Below are 12,995 nucleotides of genomic sequence, written 5' to 3' on the forward strand. Positions count from 1 at the left end.
TATAAATTAAAAAAATATATATTTTAATGCTCAGGAGTCTTGTGCAGAAATAAATATCCCAAGGGGAAAGATCTCTTTATATGAAGTGATGCTAAATATGTGTATGGACAACATTCAAGTATATTTTGAAAAAGTGATGAAACATTTAATGGCACGCTGAAGCAGCAATTTTTTTTTTTATTTTTTTTAGTTCATTTGGAAGAAACCAACTCTCTCATCTTCTTTTGTAGACACCCAGAAATTACTCTTCCATGAAAAGGTCAGTAATTCTGCAGAAATGTATACTTGACTGTTGCAGGGTAAACGTACATTAATCACAGAAGTTAATGTTGCTAGAGTCAAAACTTTTCTCAAGACTAACATTTCAGGTTAGTCACAACCTACACATTATTAATACACTTTTCAGTCTCGAATGACTGAAAAGTGCATTGAAAATAGTGTGAATGGTTTCTTATGGACCAACTCCCACCACTGCATTCTAAAGTTTTAAGGGGTATATTTACTAAACTGTGGATTTGAAAAAGTGGAGATGTTGCATTTAGCAACCAATCCGATTCTAACTGTCATTTTGTAGAATGTGCTAAAGAAATAACTAGAACCTGGTTTCTATAGGCAGCATCTCCCCTTTTTCAAACCGGCAGTTTAGTAAATATACCCTAAGCCTGCATTTAAAAATGTTACAATACGGCATGACCTACTTCACATGTGTTAACATGCGCTACCAATACAATAGGTTGCATTGGGAACAGCCCATGACTAAAACACATCAATAGGCATTTTACTATCCCATGCAATCTGCAAAATGTGTTCACATCACATTTAAACACAAAAAAATAAAACATACTATTCATCCAGACATTTCTACATTATTGTCTCCACCTTCCAGCGTCTCTCGCCTCATTCAATGTCACCAATGGCTTATAAATCCAAATAGAAATACTATAGTTTATTTTATAAAATATTTAAAAAAAAAAAAAAAAATTTTTAATCCAAAATACAACACTGACTGCAGCAGAAGTCCAGTCATGTAAATCTGTACGCACATTTTATTGGAGGAAAAATTATGTTGGCAGAGTAGGATTTTAGATGTGTACTGACTATGTGTATAAGGATTACAGAGTACCAACATCTGTTTAAATGAATTATAGCATATTGGTCAATACATGTAATCTTTTTTTCTTTCATAGGCTATTATATGTAATTTATAACAAATCAATGTTTTGTATTGAAAACAAGGAGACAAAGAAATACTACATGTCTATAAGGGACCTCTCGAATTACTGCGAGAATTACTTTCTGCCTCTATTCATCCAATTTTGCACCAAACAGCTTTATTCTTAGAGTCGCCAATGGATGCTTAAATATCGGTGCCTAATGATGCTTCTGTCTTACATTACCTACACTTTTCTCACCACCTGCTACAATGGTTATTCCACTACCTAATGCATTACTGTTCCCCACACATTTTAAATTGTAAGCCCATTTGGTCAGAGCCATCTTTCTATTTCATGTCATTAGTGTATGTAATTTATTTGTATCATAACATATTAGTGCTTTATAAAAGATAAACAATGATACTAAAAAGGAGCATCACTTTCTTACTACACTCATCTACTTCATGACAAAACAGACTGACAAGTTCTCTAGCATGGACTCCAACGTACAACTAAACTAAATGGGAAAAATATCTACATTGTAAACATCATAAAAGGAATAACATTCAACAGCCTGCCTCTGACACATCTGTCTGTTAAAGTGCATGTACCAGTCATGGTAGGACATGTACACTACAGGTATTTCATGCGATTCCCGTGCCAATCACACGACAAATGACTGTTAGGTCCGACATTGCATTAGTGTGCACACTCCTACGCAGGGCCGGCAGAACACTGTAAGCAGGGTTGGGGGGGGGGGGCACCAAAACCTGTATGCGGCGCAGCATCTTTCTCCCTCTGCCCTGTTCAGAAGAAGAGGAGGGAGAGGGCAGCAGTGGCGACGGTGGAGGGAGAGGGCAGCAGTGGCGACGGTGGAGGGAGAGGGCAGCAGTGGCGACGGTGGAGGGAGAGGGCAGCAGTGGCGACGGTGGAGGGAGAGGGCAGCAGTGGCGACGGTGGAGGGAGAGGGCAGCAGTGGCGACGGTGGAGGGAGAGGGCAGCAGTGGCGACGGTGGAGGGAGAGGGCAGCAGTGGCGACGGTGGAGGGAGAGGGCAGCAGTGGCGACGGTGGAGGGAGAGGGCAGCAGTGGCGACGGTGGAGGGAGAGGGCAGCAGTGGCGACGGTGGAGGGAGAGGGCAGCAGTGGCGACGGTGGAGGGAGAGGGCAGCAGTGGCGACGGTGGAGGGAGAGGGCAGCAGTGGCGACGGTGGAGGGAGAGGGCAGCAGTGGCGACGGTGGAGGGAGAGGGCAGCAGTGGCGACGGTGGAGGGAGAGGGCAGCAGTGGCGACGGTGGAGGGAGAGGGCAGCAGTGACTTTCAGTTGTTTGTAAAATCATTAACGATATCACATCGGGAGACATTTTCTGTAATGTGTACCCAGCCTTACTGTGTAGATTTTTTAAGTTCTAAGCTTCATTTGACGTAATTTAGCATTTCTTTATAAACCACCCCCTCCTGTGACATATTTATGCAGATTTTCCCAGAAAATCACTGACATGAGCTGAAGACTGCCAGAACGAGAGGGAGCGACAGGTGTATTTTGACTTATGTAAGAAGCACAGAGCTTAGGCGTTCACCTCGCTGTGTATGAATGCGATAACCTCATGTTGGTTCAAGACTAATTCTCATATTAATAATACGGGGGTCTGACTCCTAATATATAGAGGAAGAGGTATATATTTAGTCTGATAACAAGAACTTTATATTGCCTCTATGTCCGCTAATGAAGCCTGTTAGAGATTGCTGCATACAATAATGACAGGTTCTCTAACACTACCAGCATTAGCTGTTTATATTTATACAATTTAATTAATTTTAATCAGAACTAATGCCTCATTTAGCGCTACTACTGACAACGCTTAGGTGAGAATCTGTTCACCATAGATTGTAAGGTTAACAATGATCAGACATTAGCATAACCTGATACTATTACATCTTTTAGGAGTATGTACCTTTAAACAATTATTTTTGACATTCTCCATATGTGATTATTGTATCGAGTAAAGAATTGACAAGACAAAACAGGTGGATATTATATCTTTGAGAATTAATGAGGATCACAATTTAAGAACTAATTGATAAACTGAAACTAACAAGTCACACATTGGTATCTATACAAATCAATATATTGTGTGAATATATACACAGCGAGGCCTGGTGGCATTGCTACCATTTTATGATAATTACTTAATTCAGTCTATCATTTTCATCCCTTTGGTTTTAATATTTCGCTACTAGTAATACTCAGGACAACAATGGGAACACTTTTTATATTTATTTTAAGAGAATAAATAAAGACAATGTTTTAATATTATTGTGAAACAACACTACCCACTGAGTGCCCCATCAGTACATGTTTCTTTCTTTTGCCTTTTTGGTAAGCACAGAGCTTACTGTAGAGACGTTCCATTACCAGTGAAATACAAATAATCTCCCTAAGCTACTGGAGGGCAGGACTAGTTAGCCTGAAAGCACTAAATCAGGGGGTGACCTGCACCCATGTGTAATGCATAACTGGTGAATGAATATCCATTTACTATGTTAATGCACCCAAGATGACTACCAATTGGTTTTACCTTACATTGTAATTTAGCATAGTGTAATAAAGACTGGACGTGCTGGTAGGTGGTCTTTTGGGCTTGTTCACAGATATGAACTGTTCAAATGGGAAAAAAAAAAACACAATAATGCACTTATTAGGGGTGGGTTTACAAATGAGCATTTCCGAAACTGCACATTAAAAGTATAATAAATTGTATTGATTATCCCATTAACGCATGAAAAATAGGTCAAGCTGTAGCTGTATTATAAAGTTTTAAATGTAGTATTAAAATTTCCGAAAGCAGTAGCGGAAACAGCACTACCGATTCTTATTGGTCCTGTTTTTAATGTGATTTTTATGCAATGGATATGGGAAAAGCACGAAAACAAAACGTGGATCGTTGTGAATGATCCCTTAATGTTCAAACACCACCCTTTTGCCTCTGCCCTCCCCTTTAGCGACATGCATAGATGTTTTTGCTCGTCAACTATTAAACATCTGACAGGTTGTCAGCAAATCATAACCAACTAGGTAAAATTTTCAACAGAACACAGCGAGCAGTTCAGCCAATCCAAGACAAGTCTCCATGGCAACTTCCATCCAATGCTTTAAATTAGACATGCCAGTCAGAAAAGTAAAGGCCTGGAGAAATTAACAATCATTTGCCAGATTCACTAAACATAATCACAATATAGCTGGATTTGAATTCAAAATTGAGACCAGCCCATTTTTTGTGTCATCAAACCGTCAGTTTACAAAAGTAAATCCAGAGGAGAGAAAATAACTTCAGATTGCACCTGCATTTCAAGATGAACTAAACTACAAATGTTTAGAAGTTTGCATATCAATAGCAAATTGCAATCCACATAAAAATGTTTAAGCCATTTTGTTTGCTATAAATGAGTTTTACATCTGTGAGAACAGTAATATCTGGTAATAAATGTAGATGGATATAAAAAGTACACTAAAATGCAAAGAGACATTTCTAGCCTTTTTGGATTTTATTAGACTGCAACATTTTGCTTAAGTCTACTCATTGTTTCCTAAACAAAAAGTCCAGTCACAATAACATTTCATGAAATTATGTGAATCTGAAAGGAAAGATCATTAACAATTTATTACTTACAAATCAAATTACCCTGTACACAAAGGGATGACAAGTAAAGTGCACAGGCATCAACTGTCTATTGACCACCTGACTAAAACCTTCTGAAAGGGAACAATCAATAATAACATAAATAAATGGAGAAACCTGGTACCTTGAGGGAAATGTTCCCTTCATATTACCAGAAGTGTTCTTATTTGGCCCAATACAGAATACATAATCTCAATATTAAGCAAGAAGATACTATTTTTTATTTTATATATATATATATATATATATATATATATATATATATATTATATATATATATATATATAAATAGATTTGAAGAATGGCAGATTCCCCCAATACTGTCTTATGACAATCAGTATAAGTGATTTTCCCAAATGACTTACCAACTATAAGAAAACATAAAGCAAGTTCACTAGTAAGTGGAAAAATAAGTTGTTGGTCCATGCGTAATAATGCACATTATTCTTCTTTACTCAAATTAAGCAAAAAAATTACATGTCAACATACCTTGAAACTTTATCATGGGAACAAGCTTGACCTAAAAAAATACACCTAAGCGTTAGCCATGCCTCTGGTACGATATACTTATTAACAACAAAAGGAGGACACCACCACCTACCTGACCTGACATTAACCACTACATCCAGATAAGAGCACAAGGGGGGGTGACAGTATGATGTAAGTTACATGTTTGTCAGCAGCATAGATCCTTAATCAGCCAGGACCGCATGCCGAGCTGGTGGATAATAACAAAGGTACGTGACGTCATATTACTCATGAGGTCACAATGATCCACGGTTTGAAAACAAAACGAAGTAATTAGGGTGGATGACAGAAAGTGACATACAAGGACATGCAGACACTGTGACCTGACAGTGAACCCACAAGCTATAAAGTGAAAACAAGCAACTCTCATACACTTCCTAAGCCTCTGCCACAGCTCTCCCCAGACCTACTAATACACCACATCCATGTGCCCAACCCCCAGCTGGCCTGGCTGCAAGGGAATAAGTCACAACAGGAAGCCAGCCCAGGATCGTCCCTTTGGGGATACTGCAGGGATACAGGAGGAGTCCCCGCTTCCTGCCGCCCCCACCCCATTACAGGGTAATGTGGGGTATCCCCTCGGCCATAGAAGGATCCAGTGACGGGCTGACAGGAGATCAGCTACCCACCTAGGAGCCAGTGGCTGATATAACAGGTCCTGGCTGGGGCAGTAGATCATGTACCGGGGTTCAGATGACGTGGTGTCCTGTAACCGTATCCCGAAGCCGCCGCGTCTCCCGCAGGCAGCGGTGGCTCCGGTCAGTGTGGATGATGCGTGCTCTCCCGGGCAGGGTGTCGGTAGAGGCAGGGCCGGCTCGCTCTTCTCTTGCGGTAATGAATGTAATAAAGATGGCCAGAGGAGGAGGGATCTCACACACACATACTGGAGGGAAATGTTCCGTGTCAGAGGGGAACGCGCAGCGGAAGCCGCCCCCCTTACACCTGGCCCGCCTCTTCCGTTACAGCACAGGGCCACAGTGGACGAGGGTGACCGCACTCAGCCCATTCCCCCCGTATCCCAGGCTGGACGAATTGGCAACGACAGTGATCGCAACCCCTCCCTTTACCGCGACGCCACCAGGCGGCGACAGAAGGTGTGAGAGACGGTGAGCCGAGAAGTCCAGCCCACTTCCCATAGAAATGTCACCAATCATATGAGAAGTTTTGAGTGGCGTCACTAGCCTTAGCCCGTCAGAAAACGAGGATGATAGAATAGGGGCGTGGTCAACTGAAAGCATGAAACAGTGATAGAAGAGATAGCTGTGTATTTTTATTCACTTCTCCATCCCTAGGTGACGTTTATATAAAGGGCGGGATTTAGTCATCTACTAGTTTTAGGATTGGCCATATGAGTCTGTCAATCAGGGGGATTCCCCAGGGAGGGCGGGATAGTTTTAGACAGCTGGAGCTGTCCAATAGGGACAGAGCTAAAGCAGTCACCTCATAGGGGATGGCTCCGCGTGTCATTGCTTGTGAGCTCATCGTGTCCGTGACAGAGCTGTGACGTTTCATCAGCCTCCTCTATATAATACATTGTGTTTCGTTTCGTGTTACCTAATAAAAGTCTAGTTTCTGTTTTCGCAGCTCTTTTTCTCTCTTTGTGGAATATTATTTTAATAAACTGCGTGAAAAAATACACATTTAAAACCTCCTCACTCTTATCATACACATAGGCATTTTTACATAGCACTAGCAAAGTATGACATAAACCCGTCCTCGTGTTCCAATGTACACACAGCACACTCACAATGGCATAATCATTATCACCATTTAGTATATATATATAAATATATATATATATATAGAGTGTCACCAATTCCACAGCACTGTACAGAAAATATTTTTGTTAACCATTTCAGTCACTGCCCCCAACTGAAGCCAGTGCTCCTGAGTTATATGTGGCTGTCTGTAATGCATATCAGGATTTACACCATACCCCACTTACATGTTTGTAACGCGCCTGCGGGGAACAGGACAGACGCAACACAGAAGAACTTACTTTGTAAACGATGGTCACCTCCAGTCTACTTCTGATATCCCAGCTGCGATTCGATCCCAGCAGATCAGCAACCGCAACCCTTGTCACCTCCAACCACGTCCAACTAAGAAAGAGACAGAGATTACGGCCGTGCCTACCAGGAAAGGGCTGTCCGAGAACACGGCAATGAACAAGGACACTCTCAGTCCAAGCTCACTTGCCGCCTCCTCACTTTGCTCTCGCCAAGGCACGGGGGACAACAGGCACTTGAGACCAGGAACAGCCCCGCCTCAAGTACCTCGCACAGCACTCGGTGAGGGCCTAACCGAAAGGGGGAATCGAGTGTGATACTCACCGGGACACTCCCGCTTCCGATCCTGTTCTCCTGCACCTCCCCGACACCTGCGGATGACAAGGAACACACAGCCTCCCTCTGCGCTCTCGGTGAGACTAAGATGTGCACCCACAACGCTAAACTAACTACAACAGCGACCCGACCCTAACAACGCTCTAATGGTCGGCAACGCAACTAAGTCAAACAACTATGACTAACTAGGTGTGGTGCACTAACAGAACTACTCACTAAGCACTACGGAGAACACCAGCCGGTGTTCACGGACTATACCAGAGGGTGGTTCCTAACCCCCTCACCCAGGTCTAACCAAAGAGACTGTCTCCTTACTATTGGGTCACCCACGGACCCTAAGGACCGGCTGCACCAGGCCCGACTGAGGCTCAATAGAATAGCCCACTAACCCGGGGGCCGAATGCCGCACAGAACAGCCGATCGAAACTGAACCGCCCGACTGCCTGTACCCGGGTATCGAACATGTGTCCTTACACCCGGAACCACAAGATAACCTGCACGGAACTGGGGCTTGGGGGACCTAAACCAGAACCACAGGCCGCCCCTGGAACTGCGGTGAGCTGTGCTGCACTGCCATTGACTCACTCAGTCACCCCCTCTGGAAAGCAGTGTGACCCCAGGGACCTACGGGACGGGAAAACTATGTGTGTTCTTCCCTGACTATGTGTAAGCTGGTGACTACACTTGTCCCCACAGTACGGGTTAGTACAGAACAACACAGGAAACAAGAGCCTACCTTTAATGGGGGCCTGACGTCTTGCACCTGGAAACAATTATGTAGCACACCCAAAAATACAGTAATACAGACAATACTCGCCGCACAGACAAAATAAATACAGTAATACAGTACTTTGCACGCTACTCACCAGAGCACACAGCTGTTAGCCAACCGGCCGGTTGCTACAGCACCAACAGGAGCCTCCGCTCTACTGTTCCTTCTAGCGTTAGTGTCCTCACCTCACACAGGACCGCGCCTACACTCACAAGGCTCTCACGCCTCTGTCACACCACCAGGGCCTTATGCCCTACACACCATGGGCCTCTGCCCAGCTACATACAGAGCCTTGTGCTGTATTTATGGGCCTTAGCCCCCTCTCTAACTCAGGGCTCTGAGCCCGCTGCCTAGGGCCTTGTGCCCTGCTACCTAGGGGCACTAGCCCCTGCCTACTTAGGCCTTGTGGCCTCCCTAGCTATCTACTAGGGCAGTGGTTCCCAAACTTTCTCAGCTCGAGGCACCCTTAGGGTCACCATAATTTTTCCAAGGCACCCCTAAGCAAAAATAATTACCGGGCAGTCCCGTTTTTTAAGTAGTTGGGTCAAAATGACGTAAGATGTATTTAGAACCCTTCACCATCACATTGTGCCCCTTTATCATATCACTCTGTGTCCCCCTCTTCGCCATCTCACACCCTGTGTCCCCCTCTTCGCCATCTCACTCTGAACCCCCTTCAGCGTCTCTCTCGGTCCCCCTCCTTCAGCGTCTCTCTCTGTCCCCCTCCTTTAGTGTCTCTCTGCCCTCCTCCTTCAGCGTCTCTGTCCCCCTCCTTCAGCGTCTCTCTCTGCCCTCCTTCTTCAGCGTCTCTCTGTCCCCCTCCTTCAGCGTCTCTCTGCCCTCCTCCTTCAGTGTCTCTCTCTGTCCCCCTCCTTCAGTGTCTCTCTCTGTCCCCCTCCTTTAGTGTCTCTCTATCCCCCCTCCTTCAGCGTCTCTCTGCCCTCCTCCTTCAGTGTCTCTCTCTGCCCTCCTCCTTCAGTGTCTCTCTCTGTCCCCCTCCTTCAGTGTCTCTCTCTGTCCCCCTCCTTCAGTGTCTCTCTGTCCCCCTCCTTCAGCGTCTCTGTCCCCCTCCTTCAGCCTGTCGCTCTGTGCCCCGTTCAGCCTCTGTGTCCCCCTTTAGTGTCTCTCTGTCCCCTTCAGCCTCTCTGTGTCCCCCTTCAGCGTCTCTTTCTGTCCCCCTTCAGTGTCTCTCTGTCCCCTTCAGCCTGTGTCCCCCTTTCATCCTCTCTCTGTCCTCCTTCAGCCTCTCTGTGTCTCCCTTCAGCCTCTCTCTGTCCCCCTTCAGCCTCTCTGTGTCTCCCTTCAGCCTCTCTCTGTCTCCTTCAGCCTCTCTCTGTCCCCTTCAGCCTCTCTCTGTCCCCTTCAGCCCCTCTGTGTCCCCCTTCAGCCTCTCTCTGTCCCCTTCAGCCTCTCTCTGTCCCCTTCAGCGTCTCTCTGTCCCCTTCAGCGTCTATCTGTCCCCTTCAGCGTCTCTCTGTCCCCTTCAGCCTCTCTCTGTGCCCTTCAGCATCTTTCTGTCCCCTTCAGCATCTATTTGTCCCCTTCAGCGTCTATCTGTCCCCTTCAGTGTGTCTCTCAGTGCCCCCCTTCACTTACCTTCTTCCCTGACGTCTTTTCTGCTGCTGCTCACTGAGACTGCCGGACATGATGAGGTCACGCCCCCGGCAGTCAGTGAGGAGGAGGATCCGGCGCTGGATGATGGGTAAGTTGTTTTTTTTTTTTTTTTTTTTTCTATTTTCTTTTTTTTTTCTAGGCGATCGCGGCACCCCTGTGACAGCGCCGCGGCGCACAGTTTGGGAACCGCCGTACTAGGGCCTTGTGCCCTTCCACAGCCTATGGCCTATCAGTCCCTACTTAGGCCCTGTGGCCTTCCTACGGCCTCTAGGCCACTACCTACCTAAGGGCCTTGTGCCCTTGTACACCTGGGGCTCTGAGCCCCCCTACCTAACTAGCTAACAGGGCCTTGTGCCCTTTTACCATTATTATGGCCTACTGGCCCACTACTCAACAAGGGCCTATTGCCAAGTTCCCTGGGCCTTGTGCCCCTAATTCACTGTCCCCACGGGCCTTGTGCCTGACCGTGGCCACGGGCCTAGTGCCCGACCTAACACTGAGGCTACTTACCTGCTCCGCGCAGGAAACTCAGCTTGCCACGCCGTTTTCCTCTTCTTTTCCGGTTCTTCTCCACTTCGGCGCGGGTCTTCTTGCTGCTCTGGAGGCGGGGGCGCTCTCAGCCCTTACAAGGGCTCCCCACTGACGCCTCCGCGGTGAGTGATTATCAGTGGCAGGGTCGCTCCTAGCCCTTATAAGGACTCCCTGCCGGCGCTCTGTTGATGGATGCTCTCTTCTGTTCTTGGTCCGCCGCTCCGGACGTCCCATGACGTCCTTCCCTCTCTGCCACCGACTAACTTCTGGCAAGATGGCGCCGGCCGGCGGTTTATATACTCGCCGGTGCGGCGTCATCACTAGGCGCCGCCGCGAGCACTGATTGGCTCGCCGCGGCGCCAATCTTTCAAACGGCCGGGCGCGAGCCGCGATTGGCTCGTGTATCCGGTCGCTGATTAGCTAGCGGAGAAAGGTGAGCCCTGATTGGCTCATCCTTCCTCCGCTGACAGGAGCTGGAGGAAAGAAGATATACTCACCGCCGCTGGAGCGCTGGACGGGTAAGTGACTTCTTCCTTCACCCGCTTGTGGGGCTCAGCCATCCGGGAACTCTTCATCCCCACCAGGGGAACAGCGATGGCGGAAGTCTTTGCCCTCTTCACGGGCACTGGGCACATCTCTACATGTTAAAAAATGAAAAAAGATATCATTAACAGCATACTTGCCAACTCTCCCGCAATGTCCGGGAGACTCGCATTTTGCGAGAGTCTTACGGACTCCCGGGAGAGTGTGGCAATATCCCGGATCTGCCCACTTCCTAGTGAAGTGGGCAGAATTAGCTCCCAAACGCCTTGAATCGCGGCATTTGGCCCCCCCGCTGTCAAATAAAGCGTTTGCGTCATTACATCACGGGGGTGGGCCCAAAATGAGGCGCATTTTGGAGCCCCACCCTCATCACGTCTACCTCTCCCGGAAACCAACTTTGTCAAGTTGGTAAGTATGATTAACAGGCACTAAACAAAAAATCTTATACCTTCTACAGCAATGTAAACCAAAAGAAGATTTTTGTACTTACGTTTAATCTCTTTCTCCGATTCCATCTGGGGGACACTACTACCATGAGGTTGTATGAGGGCACATGGAGTTGGCACTTAAATAGTTAACAAGTTTTCCGCTGACTCCTCCCCTCTGCAATCCCACAGACCTCAGTAATACTAAAGTCCCAAGAAACACAACACAACTAACTGTAGAACAGCAAAAGGGAGGGAACACAGTGTCCCCCAGATGGAATCGGAGAAAGAGATTTAACGTAAGTACAAAAATCTTTTTCTCCTTTATCCACTCTGAGGGACACTGCTACCATGGGGACCTTCTAAAGTGGTCCCTAAGGGAGGGAATTCTCTGGTCTACTAGCTCGCAAAACACTGCGGCTGAAACTGGCGTCCGCAGACACAAAAATGTTGAACTGGCAAAAACTTGTAAAGGTATGAACTGAGGACCAGGTTGCCACCCTACCCAGCTGCTCTGCAGATGCTCCATGGCAAGCAGACCAGGAAGCCCCCACCGCACAGGTAGATTGCACCGTAAGAACCTGAGGCACAGGTAGATTTCTACACACATAAGCAAGCTTAATCATAGATCTGATCCAACGAGCAATGGTCTGCTTGTTGGACGCCCAACCTCTCCTATGAAATTCGTAAAAGAACAAAAAGAGTCAGTCCTGCAACCAGCAGAAGTCCTGTCCACATAAACCCGTAAAGCCCGGACCACGTCCAGACTAACAGAGGAAGAAGGCCCAGAAGGAGCAATCCTTTTTCTAAAGGCCGGAACCACTATCTCATGATTTAAATAAAAACCAGGAACCACACAGTAGGTACAGCCCTATGAACCGTCCTTTTCTCATGGAACACCAGATAAAGACCCCTACGGGACAACGCTCCAAGCTTCGACACACATTGAGTAGATGCAATGGCCAGCAAAAACATCACCTTCCACGTCAAGAAACGCAGATCAGCCGACTTCAGGGGTTCGAAGGCCGATGAACAATCTCAATGACGAAAGTCAAATCCCACGGGGCCAACGGAGGAACGTTGGGAGGCTGAACACGAATAACCCCTTGAAGAAAAGTACAAACGTCAGGGAGGAAAGCCAACTGGCGCTGAAAGAAAATAGAAATTGCAGAGACCTGAACCTTCAAAGAACTCAGTCTTCGTCCCATCTCTATCCCATCCTGAAGAAAGACCAGAAAACGTCCTCACCTACACTCATACCAATAATCTAATAAAAATAATAAAATCTAAACCTAAGCAGCAAGTACTGCTAAGCAGTGCTAAACACAGCCCAACTCCTTGGGCACTTAAACAAAAACTTGGGTCTGTGGGATTGCAGAGGGGAGGAGTCAGCAGCAAACTTGTT

The 12,995-nt window shown here is 46.4% G+C and overlaps 1 protein-coding gene across 9 annotated transcripts in view; it reads right to left on the minus strand.

Annotated features, from left to right (window-relative positions):
- The window catches only part of CSNK1G3 (casein kinase 1 gamma 3), a 92,450-nt gene extending 85,965 nt beyond the window's left edge, over nucleotides 1-6,485 (minus strand). For 2 of the 9 annotated variants that reach the window (XM_075179061.1, XM_075179018.1), the window contains exon 1: nucleotides 5,990-6,485. The gene's annotated coding sequence lies outside the window, so the exon portion shown is untranslated. Of the gene's footprint in view, nucleotides 1-5,321; nucleotides 5,353-5,433; nucleotides 5,574-5,989 lie in introns of those variants that run through there. The other 7 variants (XM_075179088.1, XM_075179078.1, XM_075179026.1 and 4 more) reach the window with 6 other exon arrangements.
- Between the last annotated feature and the right edge of the window lie 6,510 nt (nucleotides 6,486-12,995).

The sequence above is a fragment of the Mixophyes fleayi genome, chromosome 1 (genome assembly GCF_038048845.1).
Source record: "Mixophyes fleayi isolate aMixFle1 chromosome 1, aMixFle1.hap1, whole genome shotgun sequence".
NCBI classification, from domain to species: Eukaryota; Metazoa; Chordata; class Amphibia; order Anura; family Limnodynastidae; genus Mixophyes; species Mixophyes fleayi.